This window comes from Leucoraja erinacea, chromosome 3, assembly GCF_028641065.1.
Source record: "Leucoraja erinacea ecotype New England chromosome 3, Leri_hhj_1, whole genome shotgun sequence".
Taxonomy (NCBI): domain Eukaryota; kingdom Metazoa; phylum Chordata; class Chondrichthyes; order Rajiformes; family Rajidae; genus Leucoraja; species Leucoraja erinaceus.
Window position 1 is genome coordinate 92,076 of NC_073379.1, and position 19,393 is coordinate 111,468.

A 19,393-nucleotide genomic window follows, 5' to 3' on the forward strand; every position below is an offset into this window, starting at 1 on the left:
CAGCACTAGTAAACTGCCGGCCGTTGTCAGTCTGCAACCGAACGGGAGAGCCAAACGTGGCGAAGTGGCGACGGAGCTTGCTGATGACCATCTCCGAGGTGATGGCAGGGAGAAGGTCCACCTCGAACCAGCTTGAGTAAGAATCCACTAAAACGAGATATTGCTTTCCACGCCATTCAAAAATATCGGCAGCCAGCGAGGACCATGGCATGTCAGGGGCAGGCTGTTGTAGCAGCGGCTGACGCCGCTGATGCGGGGCAAGAGAGTTGCAGTCTGGGCAGGAGGCCACCCTGGCCTTGATGTACTTCGCCATGCACGGCCAATAGTACTGTTCCTGGGCATGCGAGATGGTGGCGTCAGCCCCAGGATGCCCCATGTGGACAGCATTGAAGTACAGGTCGTACAGCGAGGCAGGGACGACCACTTTGTGGCCCTTGATGATGATGCCATCGATGAGCACCAGCTCATCACGAACCAGGAAAAAGCGGTGAACACCAGCAGGTAAAGAGGTGCGTTTGACAGGCCAACCACGCTTGATGACAGCGGCAAGCTGCTGTAGATCGGGGTCATCGGCGGTGTGAGCAGTCAGGCATTGGAGCTGCTTGGAAGGGACGAAGTTCACTTTCAGCACCTGTAGGTCATCCTGCTCGAAGGGGTGCTGGTCACATGAGGTCCGGGGGGGCCCGGGACAGCGCGTCAGCCACATGCATCTCGGTGCCCCTTTTGTAGACGATTTTAAAGTCAAACCGCTGTAGCTGCAGCATCATCCGCTGTAGCCTTGTAGGTTTGTTTAGGATCGTCACCAGGGGTTGGTGGTCCGTCTCCACAGTGAACGTGTTGCCAAAGAGGAAGTCTCTAAACTTTGAACAAGCGAACACAACTACCAGCAGCTCCTTCTCTATCTGCGCGTAGCGCTGCTCCGTGTCCGTCATGGTCCTAGAGGCATAGGAGACCGGCTGTAGAGAACCATCATCATGCGGCTGCAGGCAAGCAGCACCCAGACCGAAACGGGAAGCGTCACACGTCACCACCACAGGACGGTGTAAATCAAAGAACCTCAGAGTGGGTGTGCTGACCAGCCTCTGCTTCAGAAGGTCGAAGGCTTGCTGGTGGTGTGTGAACCAGGCCCATGCAATCAATGGTGGGTTAGGTCTCTCTCTCTCCGACTCCTGTTCATTCTTCCCCTTCTGTTTCACCTGGTTCACCTGTGCCTCCCAGCTCTCCTTCCCAGCTGGGATCCCCACCTGCCTTTTTTCTCCCACCTCCTCTTGTTCCCGTTCCGCCTCCTCTTCTTTCGGGTGGGGAGGGTGAGGGTGCTGTGCGCACTCGCTCGGGTCGGATTGTCAAAGCTCCGGCTCGATACGGAGACTTCGTTTAGTTTTGCAGGTCCTGTATAATTAACCTGCTACTATTGTAACTTTGCTTAAATTGTATGGGGAAGGATGGGGAAACATAAACAGCCATCACAGCGGTATGTGAGAATCCCCAGGCCACACGGCATAAGCGGAGATCCACAGCCATCAGTTTAATGTTCGGGCCACACACACACACATCCTTCACCATGATGTGACCAGAGTTGTACGGACCGCTACCACTCTCTCTCTGCCGTCCCTGTCCACCCGAACAGTCAGAAAGCTGCCCAGTCTCCGGGATGTTCACATGGCGCCATGACCCCGTAAACACCGAGATCACTGCACACACCGCACTCCCTCCGAGTCCTCACCAGTGCAGGCAGCACCACCATCTTGTTGGTTTCAGCAACCTCACATTCCCCACTGTGATAGAAGGCATATAACTTATACCTTCATCCCTGCTTTGAACACCCCTTCAGAATTAAAGGATGTTCTTTTAGGAAGGAGATGAGGAGACATTTCTTTAGTCAGAGGGTGGTGAATCTGTGGAATTCTTTGCCACTGAAGGCTGTTGAGGCCAAGTCAATGAACAAGGCAGAGATAGACTCTTGATTAGTTCAGGTGTCAGGGGTTATGGGGAGAAGGCAGAGGAATGGGGTTAGGAGGGAGAGGTAGATCAACCATGATTGAATGGCGGAGTATGATTTGATGGGCCGAATGGTCTTATCCTACTATTCCTGACCCACACTGAGCTTTCTGTCCTGGGTCTCCTCCACTTCGTGAGGCCAAATGCAAGATGGAGGAACAGCAACTCATATTTCACTTGTGCAACTTGTACATAGCTTTACGTTAGTTACAGTTTAGTTCATTGCCACATGTACCGAGGCACAGCAAAAAGCTTTTTGTTGTGTGCTAACCAGACAGCAGAAAGACAATACATGATGATCCATTTACAGTGTATAGATACATGATAAGGGAATAATGTTCGTGCAAGGTAAAGCAAGCAAAGTCCGATCAAGGATAGCCCGAGGGTCACCAATGAGGTCTCCAGAGATGTTGCCTGACCCGTTGGGTTACTCCAGAATTTTGTGACTATCTTTGATATTAAACCAGCATCTGCAGTTCTTTGTTTTTACATTTATTTACATTGCAGTCTTGCTTTGTGAATAGAAAGCGACATATCCAGTGAATAAGTTTGTAAATCATAGGAGCAGAATTAGGCCATTTGGCCCATCGGGTTTACTCTGCCCTTCAATAATCTCTAATCTATCTTTCCAACTCAACCCCATTCTCCTGCCTTCTCCTCATAACCCCTGACACCTGCACTAATCAAGAATCTGGCAATCTCAGTTTTAAAAATATCCATTGATTTGGCCTTTTCAGTGATCTGTGGCAATGAATTCCACAGATTCACCACTCTCTAGCTAAAGAAAATCCTCCTCATCTCCTTTCTAAAGGTATGTACTGTAGAAGTTATAGAATTCTAAATGATTCAGAGTGGGGCTTAGTTGCAATACCGTCTCAAATCTTGCAGCACACTACAAAAGGGTTTACATCGTTGGATTTACACTCAATAATATTATAATGTCAATAATTGTTTAATTGGTCTCTGTAAATAGCCCCTAGTGAGTAGGGAGTGGATGACAAAGTGGGATAACATGGAACTAGTGTGGACAGATAGATCGATGGTCAGCGTGGACTTGGTGTGCTGAAAGGCCTGTTTCTGTGTACAGCACAGAGGCTCAGCAGGCAGAGCCACTGCCTCAGAGTGCCAGAGACCCGGGTTCCATCCTGACCACCTTTTCACCCCATGACCGCATGCGTTTCCTCCGGGTGCTCCGATTCCTTCATATCCCATCTACAATTGTAGGTTAATGGGCCTCTGTAAAAATGGTCACTATTGTGTATGGTGTGGGTGAGAAAGTGTGATCACATAGAAGTAGTGTGAAGGATGGTCGGCGTGGACTCAATGGGCCAGTGGTTTCTATGCTGTATCTCTAAAGAAAACTATCACAATGTTTAAAAACAGCTAGATGGATAGCATTGGTTTAGAGGGCCATGGGCCAAACGCAGGCAGGTGGGACTAGTGTAGATGTGGCATGTTGGTCAGCATGGGCGTGTAAGGCCAAAGTGCCTGCTTCCACACATTGGAAGGCATGGACAGGCGACGTTTTGTGTTGGGGCCCTTCTTCAAACTCAACCCGAACTGGATGTGGGTTCCATATCCAATATGAAAGGTTTCAACCTGAAATGTCACCTGCCCATTCCCTCCACAGATAATTTAGTTTCATTTTGTTCAGTATTTTAGTAGTCACACGCATGGAAAAACAGTCTCTTCGGCCCATCGAGTCCATGTGGACCCGCGATCACCTGTACACTAGCACTATCCTACACACCAGAGACAAATATTTTACAAACCTACAAACCTGCATGTCTTTGGAGGGTGGGAGGAAACCGGAGCACCCGGAGAAATCTCCTGCGGTCATGGGAGAACATATAAACGCCATACAGACAGCACCTGGAGTCAGGATGGAACTGGGGTCTCTAATGTTGTAAGGCAGCAACTCTACCACGGTGCCACCTTGATATGCTGAGCTCCTCCAACACATTGAGTTTAGGAGGAAGATTGTACATCTTCCAGCATCAAGGAACCTGTGTTTTATTCCTCACCTCTATCTTTGGAGACGATCAGGACAAGATGATATTCCTGCCAATCGCCATCCAGATTGTGCTTAGCCATGGCTTTCTGGATGACGTCTGGGGATCTTTCTTCGTTGGTCACCTGGAGAGGAAGGGAAAAAGTATTTACTTCAGATACTAGGTGTATTGAGCGGGGTGGCACTGACGATCTCCTGAGAGGAATTTAACAAGGGTTACCTGTTACCAGAAAACAAACAAGTGTTAGAAAAATGCTCCGCTACGATCCACATAGTCTGCTTTGATCTGTCATTTTCACACCTTACTCTCCCATATCCATATCTCCAGACGCCGACTCCGTCTCCCCTGACTCTCAGTTTGAAGAAGGGTCTCGACACGAAACGTCACCCATTCCTTCTCTCCACAGATGCTGCTTGACCCGCTGAGCTACTCCAGTATTTTGTGTGTATCTTAGAAAAATGCTACCCCATTATTTGGCCAGTCATTTGCAATCACTCCTCAGGCCTGCGGTCAGTTAAGTTTAGAGATACAGAATGGAAACAGGCCCTTTGGACCATCGAGTTCACATCATCCATTGAATACCCTTTCACACCAGCTCAATGTTATCCCACTTTCTGTTATCAGGCAACTGAACCATTCCACCAACAACCAGAGAGTGGCCTTGAGCTACTCGCTTCCTCATTGGAGATGCTCGGACTATCTTCAATCGGATTTTAGTGACTTTATCTTGCACTAAACGTTATTCACTTTATTCCCTTTATCATCTGTGGATGGTTCGATTGTAATCATGTATTGTCTTTCTGTTGACTGGTTAGCACACAACAAAAGTTTTTCACTGGGCACATGACAATAAATTAAACTAAGCTTCCTGCAAAGTAGAAGTAATTTACTCTGAAAAATCGGCAATAAAAGGTATTCAATTAGCGAACCAAGACGACATCCCTGGATCCTCTGCAGGGTTCTTGGTTTCAGTTTGTAACTAGATAATATACCAGTAATCTTTCAAAAGAGCCACAAGGCAGAAAATCAAGGAAATGTAGGGAGTGACGGTGGTGCAGCAGCAGAGTTGCTGCCGTACAGCACCAGAGACCTGGGTTCGACCCCGACTACGGATGCTGTCTGCTGCCGTGTTCATAAGGAATAGGAGTAGAATTAGGCCATTCAGTCATGGCTGATCATCTCTCCCTCCTCTCCTAACCTCATTCTCCTGCCCTCTCCCCATAACCTCTGACATCCATACTAATCAAGAATCTATCTATGCCTTAAAAATATCCACTGACTTGGCCTCTAAGTTAGCGATGTTACAAATCTTATCTTCAGCGGCGCTGCAGTTCTGCCACTGGCCGTGTGAGCCACTTTGGTGGCTTTGAGGAGGAGGGATTAAAATGCCGTTTTCTCCTGCCCGTCGGAGGCAAACTTCCTCAGGCTGCCAGCTGCTGCAGAACAATCAACTGGACTTCCATTCTCGGAAGTTTAGAAAATAATTGCGGGACAATTTAATCGCTGGAGTAAAATAAAAAGATATTTCTAACGCCCTCAATGCCTACAACGGGATGGATCTCAAGTAGGGGACAAAACATAATGTAAGTCATATATTTTACATATAACTTGCTTCTTCTGATTACTTTAAACCAAAGTAATCGGCGAAAATGGGACTTTGGCTCCATACGAACCCGGCAGTGTTTTTCCTGCCGATATGGGGTTCAAATTCACTGCAACCGCAACGTTCCAATCAATCGCGTTCCACAAACTAAAACCCACTCGCAAGATGATTTAAATGCCCAATAATTTACGGGAATGAAACATTAAATTACTTCCATTTGGCCTATAAATTCATGGCAATGAGATTTAAAAATCATGTTATATTGCGAATTCTTGTGTGAATGTTATTTGGACACTTAGGCTGTTTTAACAAATGGATAGATGTTTAGATCTAGTAATTGAATTTTGTAATTAGCTACAATTAGGTAACAAACTAATTATATGCTTTAATTTCAAGTCATCCAAGTAAGATTGTTTCATATTTGTTTCAAAATGCTTCAATCTATAATAACTGAAATTTTCATTCAGTTCTCTTAATTTTTAAGAAAGTTGTGGGCTTTTGACTGTCACAGCTTTTGAGTTAAGTCAATGGAAAAGCAATAGGGAACAAGATGCTAATTTCCCAGTATAAAAATGGCCATAACTTTATTTTTAATACTGAAGATATGAAAGTGAATTAGGTGTCAAATTAAACTTCTTTTTGTGCTTTGTCTGATGGGATAAATTGCAGACTTGATTTTTAAATCGCAACACTTTGTAACATTGCTATCTACAGCCTCTGTGGCAAAAGAAATTAAAGTGGACTGTATTACAAAGAAACAAATCGGGTGGAGTTGAAATCTTTCTATTGTTTACTTGGTCTACAACAGATGCGGATAAGGTTGCTAACAATTGGGCGGTACAAAGCTGCCGCCTTACATACAGCGCCTGAGACCCGGTTCAATCCTGACTACAGGTACTGTCTGCACGGAGTTTGTACGTTTTCCTGTGACCGTGTGGGTTTTCTCCCAGTGCCCTGGTTTCCTCCCACACTTCAAAGATGTGCATGTTTTCAGGCTGATTGGCTTCTGTAAATTGTACATTGTCCCTAGTGTGTAGGATAGTGCTAGTGTACGGGGTGATTTATGGTCGGCGTGGAATCGGTGGGACAAAGGACCTGCTTCCAACACTAAGTCTAAAGTAGTTACAACATCCACTGCAGTAGGCAAAGGTCTCTTTAATTTTAAATTATTGACATTTAGATTGATTTTTCTGATGCTTTTACACCCTGTTTGGCAAAGGATCATCTTTTGAACAAATAATTAACCCTACTTGATATTAGGATCTATATTCTCTCCTCCCATTTCAAACTACAGGGAGTCCAAGGCAATGAAAGATAAGAGTGTCCCCAATCACATTCCAGGAGTCATATACTAGAGCATCTTTCAAACCATTATACCCTTAGCACCATGCACCACAGAAATAGACCTTTCAACCCTACTTGCCCAAACCAGCCAAGATGCCCATTTTCTACGCCAGTCCTACCTGCCCACGTTTGGCCCATACCCCTCGAAACATTTTCTACCTATCTACCTGTTCAGTTGACTTCTAAATATTGTGTAGTTCCTGCCACAACTATCTCCTCTGGCTGCTCTCACTCAAAAACCAACACCCCTCAGATTCCTATTAAATCTTGCCCCTCTCACCTTAAACCCATGTCTTGATTCCCCTCCCGGGATAAAACACCCTCTGCATTCACTCTTTCTATTACCCTCATGATTTTATACACCTCTATATGATCACCTCTCAGCCTTCTGTACCATTACACCCACCACCCTCTTTGTGAAAAAGTTGCCCCTCAGGTCCCTATTAGATTCAGATTCAGATTCAATTTTAATTGTCATTGTCAGTGTACAGTACAGAGAGAACGAAATGCATTTAGCATCTCTCTGGAAGAGCGACATAGCAAATGATTTGGATAAATAATAATAAGTGCCCGGGGGGGGGTGGTGATTGGCAGTCACCGAGGTACGTTGTTGAGTAGAGTGACAGCCGCCGGGAAGAAGCTGTTCCTCGACCTGCTGGTTCAGCAACGGAGAGACCTGTAGCGCCTCCCGGATGGTAGGAGGGTAAACAGTCCATGGTTGGGGTGAGAGCAGTCCTTGGCAATGCTGAGCGCCCTCCGCAGACAACGCTTGCTTTGGACAGACTCAATGGAGGGGAGCGAGGAACCGGTAATGCGTTGGGCAATTTTCACCACCCTCTGCTATGCCTTCAGGTCGGAGACAGAGCAGTTGCCATACCATACTGTGATACAGTTGGTAAGGATGCTCTCGATGGTGCAGCGGTAGAAGTTCACCAGGATCTGAGGAGGCAGATGGACCTTCTTCAGTCTCCTCAGGAAGAAGAGACGCTGGTCAGCCTTCTTGATCAGAGTTAAGGAATTGTGGGTCCAAGAGAGGTCATCGGAGATGTTGACTCCCAGGAACCTGAAGCTAGAAACACGTTCCACCTCCGTCCCGTTAATGTGGATGGGGGTGTGCGTGCCGCCTCTGGACTTCCTGAAGTCTACAATGAGCTCCTATTTATTACAGAGAATGGTGAATCTGTGGAATTCTCTGCCACAGAAGGTAGTCGAGGCCAGTTCATTGGCTATATTTAAGAGGGAGTTAGATGTGGCCCTTGTGGCTAAAGGGATCAGGGGGTATGGAGAGAAGGCAGGTACAGGATACTGAGTTGGATGATCAGTCATGATCATATTGAATGGCGGTGCAGGCTCGAAGGGCCGAATGGCCTATTCCTGCACCTATTTTCTATGTTTCTATGTTTCTAAATCTTTCCACTCTCACATTGAGGTGGGTGTGTGGAATGAGCTGCCAGAGGAGGCATTGACTATCGCAACGTTTAAGAAGCAATTGGACAGGTACATGGATATGACAAGTTTGGAGGGATATGGGCCAAATGCAGGCAGGTGGGACACGTGGCCGGTGTGGGCAATATGGGCCGAAGGGCCACACTGCATCACTATATATCCTCTGACTCTTGCCCCTTATGAGAGAAACCAGAATCTCATTAACGTTTGCGTCTGTTGTAGACTTTGAACTAAACAGCGCGGAAACAAGCTCCTGTGTTTTCAACTTTTCACATTTCCAAATGTTTTATTCAGAAGTCACAAATATATTGCAGCAATGGTAGATGTGCTGCTATACAGCACCGGAGACCCGGGTTCCATCCTGACTGCGGGTGCTGTCTGTGGGGAGTTTGTATGTTCTCCTCGTGACCACATGGGATTTTCTTCGGGTGCTCATACGGTCATAGAAGCAGAGTTAGGCCATTCGGCCCATCGAGCTTAATCCAACACTCAGTCATGGCCGATCTTTATCTCCATCCTAACCCCATTTTCTTGCCTTCTCCCCATAACCCCTGACTAACACCGGTGTCCCGGTTTCCTCCCACACTTCAAAGATATATGGGATTGTAGGTTAATTGGCTTCAGTAAATTGTCCCTAGCATGCAGGAACTAATGCATCCTATCTAATCATTGGTCGGCGGGGAAACAGTGGGCCGAAGGGCCTGTTTCCATGCTGTGTTTCTGCTATAAAGTAGTATTTGAGCTGTTGGAAGAATGCCATGCACCTACCGCAATTCTTTTGTACACCTTTCCACGGCCGTTTTCGAGGCTGACGCGAATGATGACACTTTCCTTGATGGACTGAGGAAGTGACATTGTGGAGCTGCGGGAACTCCCCGAGATGGTGTCGTTGTTGTCCTTGGAATCATTGAGGCAGCAAGGCAAGCAAAAAATGTTGCGGAGAAATGATGACAGTCGGGAGGAGGCCTTGTCCATCGAGTGGGTGGATGGTAATGATTCGTTCGGCTGGAAAACAAAACAGTAAGGATGGGAATTTAGATATTTCTAATCCAACTTTTCAGTTCTATCCTCAAGCCAGGCTGCTCCCATCCTCTATATAGGATGAGTGGTGATCTTATAGACGTGTATAAAATCATGAGATTAGTTGCTGCCTCACAGATCCAGAGACCAGGGTTCGATCCTGACCTCAGGAGCTGTCCATGCGGAGTTTGCACATTCGCCCTGTGAACACGTGGGTTTCCTCCGGTTTCAAGAGTCATGAATGTTTTATTGTCATATCCCATTTCCTCTCACATCCCAAAGATGTGCAGGGTTATTGGTTATTTAGCTTCTGTAAATTGTCCTTAGTGTGTAGCATAGAACTAATGAATGGGGTGATCGCTGGTCGGCACAGACTCAGTGGGCCGAAGGGACTGTTTCTCTAACGTAAACTAAACTAAATATTGGTGTGATGCACTTGCAACATGCAAAGCTTCACTTGTAATGTATTGCTTCTGCATAACACAATGACTGCTTAAAAAGCAGCCAAGTCTTATTTGAGTGACTTTACTGATACAGTGCGGAAACACGCTCTTCAGCCCACCGAGTCCGCACCAACCGGCGATCCCCACACACTATCCTCACACCAGGGACAATTTACGACTTGCAGAAGCCAAGTAACCTACAAACGTGCACGTCTTTAGAGTGTGAGAGGAAGCCGGAGCACCCAGGGAAAACCCACGTGGTCACAGGGTGAACGTAAACTCCATACAGGCAGCACCCGTGGTCAGGATCGAACAGGGGTCTCTGGCGCTGTAAGACAGCAATTCTACCGCTGTGCCACAAAGTGCTGGAATAAGTCCGCTCTCTCCATAGATCTCAGCTTCACTTTATCCTTCCACAGGATCGACACGCCCAATCAAAGCTCCTCCACTTACCTGACCTCCACTAAGGATCACAAACCTGCCTCACTCCAGACCAGGCCCCCCAGCAACTGCGGAGTTACTCCAGCACTTTGTCTTTTTATGTAAACGAGCATCTGCAGTTCCTTGCCTCCACCCCTCATTAGAACGCGTTGGATGGACGTGCACAGCACAAAACATTTTATGAGGAAAAGGTTCTAACTTTTTGTAAACAAAATGTTTTACCAGAAAGTTGCCTGGATTCGATGGCTTCAGTTACAGAGTGAGGTTGGATAGACCTGCATTGTTTTTTTTTTTCTGCAATGTCGGAGGTTGAGAGGAGACCAGTTAGAAGTATATAAAATTATGAGAGGCACAGTTAGGGTAGACACTCAGAATCTTTTTACGCCAGGCTGGAAATGTCCAAGACTAGAGGGTATCGCTATAAGGAGAGTGGGGGAAAGTTTAATGGGGATGCGCGGGGCAGTGGTGGGGGCCTGGAATGCCTGACCTGGGGAGGTGGTGGAGGCAGATATGACAGGGGTGTTAAAGAAGCTTTTAGGTGGGCATGTGGAAGTAGAGGGGAGAGAGGGATATGGATCATGTACAGGCAATGAGAGTTTAACCTGGCAACATGTTCGGCACAAACATTGTGGGCCGAAGGGCCCATTCCTGTGCTGTACTGTCCTACGTTCTAACCATCCTATCACCAACCAGAGAGCAGTCCCCACCTACCATCTACCGCAGTTGCAGATGTTTTCTGCCGCTCTCACCTCCGGCCACAAACTCTTTGAATCACTTCCCTCTGGGAGGCGACTCCGGACTATCAAAGCTGTCACAGTCAGACATAAAAACAGCTTCTTCCCACGAGCAGTAACTCTATTCAACAGCCAAAAGACCGTAGCCTCTTTTAACTCCGGTACGTTATTTTCACATGTTTAAATTATAATGTTTTATTTTTAATTGTCTACTGAGTATCTTGTTGTTACCTGTGAGCAAAACACCAATGTAAATTCCTTGTATGTGGACATACTTGGCTAATAAAATTGTTATTCATTCATTATTATTCATTGAAGACAATAGACAATAGATGCAAGAGTAGGCCATTCGGCCCCTCGAGCCAGCACCGCTATTCACCGTGATCATGGCGCTCATCCATAATCAATACCCTGTTCCTCCCGATATCCCTTGACTCCGCTATCTTTAAAAGCTCTTTCCAGCTCTCTCTTGAAAGCATCCAGAGAATCGGCCTCCACCACCATCTGAGGCAGAGAATTTCACAGACTCTCAACTCTCTATGTGAAAAAGTTTTTCCTCATCTCCATTCGAAATGAATTACCCCTTATTCTTAAACTATCCCTCAGACTATCTTAAATCAGACTTTACCATGCACTAATTGATATTCCCTGAATCCCATATCTGTACACTGTGGATGGGTTGATTGTAATCCTGTATTGTCTTTCCGCTAACTGGATAGCGCACAACAAAAAAGCTTTACACTGTACCTCGGTACATGTGACAATAATAAACGGAACTATACTCTCAGCAGGTCAGGCAGCATCTCTGGAGGATGTGGATAGGCGTTGTCTTGGACCAGGGGTGGAAAACCCGGGGGGGGGGGGGGGGGGCAGAGGGGACGCATCCCCTCCATGTTTTGAGAGTTGGGGGACATCCCCCCCAAGTTTTTGTAATCCGGATTTTAAAACCCGGTGAAATCTCCGCTTTCTGCGAGACAGTGGGGATGGGACTGATGATCGAGGGCGCGCCGATTGGATAAGAGAGACGTAGGTCAGCAGGCAATGGGGGCAGGACATGATTCAGTGTGATGATTGGAGGAGGGAGGAGTGGCACAGACCAGCGCCTCAACCGCAGCCAGGATGATCCCGGCTGGGTCTCTGGTGCTGTCCTATCCCCTCTCGAGTACCCCCCCCCCCCCTCCCCGCGGGTGGCCAGAGAGGTCCGCAGCAAAGAACCTCCGCTATAGAATCTTTGGTCGGGAATCAGACGGGCCAGCGCAGAGAAACAGCGCTAACCCAGCTAACTCGGCCTGTCCCACCAGGTGAGCCTGCAACCCTTCCTGGACTTGCGGGAAATAAGGCCAGCGCGGAGAAGCAGCGCTGGTATCCCGTCAGTCCAGACAGGGCTGTTGGTTAACCCGGTGAGACAGGCAGAGTTGAGCTGCATTTAGCACTGGATTGAGCCTCCGAAGCCTCGCGCGAGTGTGTATCAGTGTGCGCATGCGCGCGTGGCCGCCAAAATATTGTGTCCCCCGTCCCCTCCATGTTTTGGTAGCGAGTTCCGCTCTTGTCTTGGACATTTGCAGCCTGGGGGAGAAAGATTCTGACAGTCTGCCCTAACTGGACCACTCATCATTTTATATACATCTGCGAAGTCTCCTCTCATCTTCTGACATGGCACAGAAAACAATCCAAGTCGATCCGACCCTCTCCCTGTAGATGAAGCCCTCTAATCCAGGCAGTATTCTGGGAAAACCTTTATTGTTTTCTCAAAGTTAGAACAGTCACGTTGTAAAACATTTTGTGCTTGAAACGCCAGGCTGGGACACTTGCACCCGCTGAGTTACTCCAGCACTTTGCATCTTTTTTTAAAAGTATGCAGGCATCTACAGTTCCTCATGGCTATGTTTTAATTTTTTTATTTTAGAGACACAGCGGGGAAGTAAGCCCTTCAGCCCACAGAGTCCGCACCGACCAGCAATCCCCACACATTACACTACCCCACATACACTAGAGACAATTTACATTTATACCAAGCCAATTAACCTACAAACCTGGATGTCTTTGGAGTGTGAGAGGAAACCTGAGAACCCGTAGAAAACCCACGCAAGTCACGGGGAGAACGTACAAACTCTGTACGGACAGTACTCATTGTCGGGATCTAACCCAGGTCTGCGGCGCTGCAAGTAAGGCACATAGAAACATAGAAAATAGGTGCAGGAGTAGGCCAGTTGGCCCTTCGAGCCTGCACCGCCATTCAATATGATCATGGCAGATCATCCAACTCAGAATCCTGTACCTGCCTTACACTGCCTAATCCCTTTAGCCACTAGGGCCACATCTAACTCCCTCTTAAATATAGCCAATGAACTAGCCTTACACTGTGGCACACCACTCCCTGTGTGAAAAATGTTTCTTATCTTGGTCCTAAAAGATTTCCCCTTTATCCTTAAACTGTGACCCCTTGTTCTGGACTTCCCCAACATCGGGAACAATCTTCCTGCATCTAGCCTGTCCAAGCCGTTATGAATTTTGTCAGTTTCTATAAGATCCCCCCTCAATCTTTTAAATTCTCTGTAGTGCCTCAGATAAGGAGACCAAAACTATACACAATACTCCAGGTGTGGTCTCACCAAGACCCTGCACAACTGCAGTAGAACCTCCCTGCTCCTATACTCAAATCATTTTGCTATAAATGCTAACATACCATTCGCTTTCTTCACTGCTTGCTGCACCTGCATGCCTACTTTCAATGACTGGTGTATCATGACACACAGGTCCCGTTGCATCTCCCCCTTTCCTAATCGGCCACCATTCAGATAAATGTCTACTTTCCTGTTTTTACCACCAAAGTGGACAACTTCACATTTATCCACATTATACTGCATCTGCCATACATTTGCCCACTCACCCAGCCTATCCAAGTCATCTTGCAGCCTCCTAGCAACCTCCTCACTGCTAACACTGCCCCCCAGCTTCATGTCATCCGCAAACTTGGAGATGTTGCATTCAATTCCCTCGTCCTAATCATTAATATATATTGTAAATAGCTGGGGTCCCAGCACTGAGCCTTGCGGTACCCCACTAGTCACTGCCTGCCATTGTGAAAAGGACCCGTTTACTCCTACTCTTTTCTTCCTGTCTGCCAGCCAGTTCTCTATCCACATCAATACTGAACCCCCAATACCGTGTGCTTTAAGTTTGTATACTAATTTCTTATTTGGTACCTTGTCGAAAGCCTTCTGAAAGTCTGGATATAACACATCCACTGGTGATCCGTTATCCACTATACTAGTTACACCCTCAACATTTTTTATCAGATTTGTCAGACATGATTTACCTTTCATAAATCCATGTTGAATTTGTCCAATGATTTCACCACTTTCCAAATGTGCTGCTATCCCATCATTAATAACTGACTCTAGCATTTTCCCCACTACCGATGTTAGACTAATTGGTCTGTAATTCACTGTTTTCTCCCTCCCTCCCTTTTTAAAAGTGGGGTTAGCAATCCTCAGGAACCGCTCCTGAATCTAAAGTGTTTTGAAAAATTATCATTAATGCATCCACTATTTCTGGGTCTACTTCCTTAAGTAATCTGGGATGAAACCTGTCTGGTCCTGGGGGTTTATTGGCCTTTAATGCATTCAATTTATCTAACACCACTTCCCGGCAAAACCTGGATTTCACTCAGTTCCTCCATCTCATTAGACCCCCGGTCCCCTGCTATTTCCGGCAGATTATTTAAGTCTTCCCTAGTGAAGACAGAACCAAAGTAGTTATTCAATTGGTCTGCCATGTCCTTGTTCCCCATGATCAATTCACCTGTTTCTGACTGCAAGGGACCTACATTTGATTTAACTAATCTTTTTCTCTTCACATATTTTTAAAAACGTTTGCAGTCAGTTTTTATGTTCCGTGCCAGTTTTCATTCATAATCTATTTCCGCTTTCCTAATTAAGCCCTTTGTCCTCCTCTGCTGGACTTTGAATTTCTCCCAGTCCTCTGGTAGGCTGCTTTTTCTGGCTAATTTGTATGCTTCATCTTTTGTTTTGATACTATCCCTGATTTCCCTTGTTACCCACGGATGTACTACCTTCCCCGATTTATTGTTTTGCTAAACTGGGATGAACAATTGTTATAGTTCATCCATGCAGTCTTTAAATGCTTTCCATTGCATATCCACTGTCAACCCTTTAAGAATCAATTGCCAGTCTATCTTGGCCAATTCACGTCTCATACCCTCAAAATTACCTTTCTTTAAGTTCAGAACCCTTGTTTTTGAATTCATGATGTCACTCTCCATCCTAATGAAGAACTCAACCATATTATGGTCACTCTTGCTCAAGGGACCACGCACAACAAGACTGTTAACTAACCCTTCCTCATTACTCAATACCTAGTCTAGAACAGCCTGCTCTCTCGTTGGTTCCTCTACATGTTGGTTTAGAAAGCTATCCCACATACATTCCAAGAAATCCTCTTCCTCAGCACCCCTGCCAATTTGATTCACCCAATCTATATGTATATTGAAGTCACCCATTATAACTGTTTTACCTATGTTGCACGCATTTCTAATTTCCTGTTTGATACCATCCCCAACTCCACTACTACTGTTAGGTGGCCTGTACACAACTTCCACTAGCTTTTACTGCCCCTTAGTGTTTCACAGCTCTACCCATATCGATTCCACATCCTCCAAGCTAATGTCCTTCCTTTCCATTGCGTTAATCTCCTCTCTAACCAGCAATGCTACCCCACCTCCTTTTCCATTCTGTCTATCCCTCCTGAATATTGAATATCCCTGGATGTTCAGCTCCCAGCCTTGGTCACCCTGGAGCCATGTCTCTGTGATCCCAACTATTCCATAGTCATTAATAGCTATCTGCACATTCAACACATCCACCTTATTACAAATGCTCCTTGCATTGAGACACAAAGCCTTCAGGCTTGTTTTTACAACACTCTTACTCCTTATACAATTTTGATTTTTGCCATGGATTTGTCTGCCTGCCACTTTTATTTTTCACCTTGCGACCTATTGCTTCTACCCTTATTTAACACCCCGCTGTCACTCTGCTCACACATTTAAGAAACCCACCACCTCTTATTTTCTGTTTATTACCTTTTTCTTCTTTCCTCCTACATGTTTGGTCTGAGTGCTTCCCATCTCTGCCTCCTGCCTCACACACTGTCTACTAGCTTTCTCTATTTGAGTCCCTCCCCCCAACTGTTCTAGTTTAATGTCTCCCCAGTAACTTTTGCAAATCGCCCCGCCAGCATATTGGTAGCACCGATACTATTGCTGTGCCACCATGCTGTGTATGAGGCAGAGGGTCTTCATTAACTTTCTTTGCAGCTCCTCAGGCATATTGTCGGTCGTGTCGTCAGCCATGTCTGCAGTGGTGTCATCGGCGGTGTTGGCGGTGTCATCGGCAGTGTCGGTGGTAGTGTCTGTGGCCCTGTCTGTGGTCGTATTGGTGGCGGTGTCTGTGGCCCTGTCGGCGGCGGTATTTGTAGTGGTGTCGGTGGCCCTGTTGGTGTTTGTGTCGGCGGCGGTGTCTGTGGCCGTGTCTGCGGCGGTGTTGTCAGCCATGTCGTCGGCCATGTCGGCGGCCGTGTCGGCGGCAGTGTCTCCAATGGTGTCGGCGGCTGTGTCAGTGGCCCTGTCGACAGGGGTGTCAGTGGCCCTGTCGACGGTGGTGTCGATGGTGGTGTCGGCGGCGGTGTCAGTGGCCATGTCGACGGTGGTGTCAGCGGCAGTGTCGGTGCCGGTGTCTGCGGCGGTGTCGGCAGCGGTGTCGGTGCCGGTGTCTGCGGTGGTGTTTTTGGTGGCGGTGTCGGCGACAGTGTTGTTGGTGCTGGTGTTGGCGGCAGTGTTGTCGGTGCCGGTGTCGGCGGTGGTGGTGTTGACGGCGGTGATGGCAGCAGTGTTGTCGCTGGCGGTGTCGACGGCGGTGTTGTCGGTGTCGGTGTTGGTGCCTGTGTCGGCGGCGGTGTCAGCGGCGGTGTCAGCGGCGGTGCCGGTGCAGGTGTTGTCAGTTGCGGTGTTGGCGCTGGTGTTGGAGGTGGCAGTGTTGGCGGCAGTGTCGGTGCCGGTGTCTGTGAAGGTGGTGTTGGCGCCGGTGTTGTCGACGGTGTCGTCAGTGCTGGTGTCGGCGGCAGTGTCTTTGGTGGCGGTGTCGGTGGCGGTGTCAGCAGTAGTGTCTGCAGCGGTGTCTGCGCCTGTGGCTGCGGAGGTGTCGTTGGCCGTGTCGGTGGCCGTGTATGAAAAGAGCCTGCGAGTAGGGAGCACAATCCATCAGCGCACCCATCCAGAGAAGCCATGCCTTTACGGATGGGTCACAGAGAGAACATGCAAACTCCACACACACACACAGCCGAAGGAGAAGGCACACGGTCACAGGGAGAACATGTGAACTCCACACACACAGCACTCGAGTTCAGCATCAAACTCATTCCCGGCCTCGGCAAGGCCATCAGCAAAATCAAGGACAAGTCACATACTGGCCACTACATCTTTTCCCCTCTCCCATCAGGCAAAAGATATAGAAGTGTGAAAACATACATATTCAGGGACAGTTTCTTCCCAGCAGTTATCAGGCAACTGAACTATCCTACCCCAACCAGAGATCAGTGCTGAACTGCTATCTACCTCATTGATGGCCTTTGGTCTATATTTGATCGGACTTTACTGGGTTTATCTTGCACTAAACATTATTCCCTTATCATGCATCTGTACACTGTAAATGGCTCAACTGTAATCATGTATTGTCTTTCCACTGACTGGATAGCACGCAACAAAAATCTTTTCTCTATACCTCGGTAAACGTGGCAATAAACTATACTGACCCTGGTCTCTGGCGCTGTGAGGCAGCAGCTCTAATGTAAATTGGCTTCTTTGAATTGTCCCCTAGCATGTAGAATAACATAGAACTGGCGTGTGGGTGATCGTTGGTCAGCATGGACTCAGTGGGCCAAAGGGCCCGTTTCCATGCTGTAGCTCTAAAACTAAACTAAGGAAGATTCAGCATGTGTCGGGGATGGAAGCTAATTGAGATGGATAAGGATGCCAGAAACAAATTAAGGCAGAATGAATAATGAACAGATGTTTAAAAACTGGAGTTCAATGGTTGGTATAAAACCTAGTTTGAGAGAAAGAAGAATGGGGAAAAAAGGCGTAGACTAATTTCTAAATGGGGTGAGAATCTAGAAATCGGAGGTGCAAAAGGCCTTGGGAGTTCTGGTGCAGGATTCCCAAAAAGGTAACCAGCAAGACAAATCGGTGATAAAGAAGGCAAACGCATTAGTAGCATTTATTTAAAGAGGGCTAGAATACAAAAACAGGGATGTAATGCTGAGGCTCTATAAGGCGCTGGTCAGGCCACATTTGGAGTATTGTGTGCAATTTTGGGCACCATATCTGAGGAAGGATGTGCTGGCTATGGAGAGGGTCCAGAGGAGGTTTACGAGAATGATCCAAGGAATGAGTGGGTTAATCTATGATGAGCGTTTATGATGGCCGTGGGCCTGTACTCGCTGGAGTTCATTGAAATGTACCAAATAGTGAAAGGTTTGGACAGTATGGATGTGGATAGGATGTTTCCACTCATGGGAGAGTCTTGGACAAGGGTTCCCAGCTTGGGGTAAATTTACCCCCCAGAGGGTACATTTCGCCTACCCAGGGGGCAAATTTATTGATTCTGAATTTGTACATATTTTTTCTCATTGACTGACTGTGTTTGGTTCAGGTATACTGGTCTCTATTCATCATTAGTTGTTCATAAATAAGTGAAATAATATTGTAATGTGTTATTAAAGTTGCTTGGGTAAATGGGATGAAAAGGGTTGGCAACCCCTGGTCTAGGAACAGAGCCCCAGTACTAAAGGACATTCCTTTAAGAAGGAGATGAGGAATGTCCTTAGTCAGTGGGTGGTGAATCTGTGGAATTCATTGCCACAGGCGGCTGTGGAGGCCAAGTCATTGGATATTTTTAAGGATAGGTTCTTGATTAGAACGAGTGTCAGGGGTTATGGCGAGAAGTCAAGAGAATGGGGTTGAGAGGGAAAGATAGATCAGCCATAATTGAATGGTGGAGTAGACTTGATGGGCCGAATGGCCTAATTCTGCTCCTGTAACTTATGATCGAGGGTCAATGTTACCTGAGTTGTTAACATATGATGGACAAGTAAATGGGATTGTGGTGATGTCCATGATACAGAGAGTATTGCTCAACGTGGTGAAATGATGCAGTCATCCCTTCTAAGCTTACTTTAGAGATACAGCATAGAAACGGGCCATTCGGCCCAACAAGTATGCGCCAACCAGCGATCACCCGTACACTATGTCTACCCTACTCACTGGGGGCAATT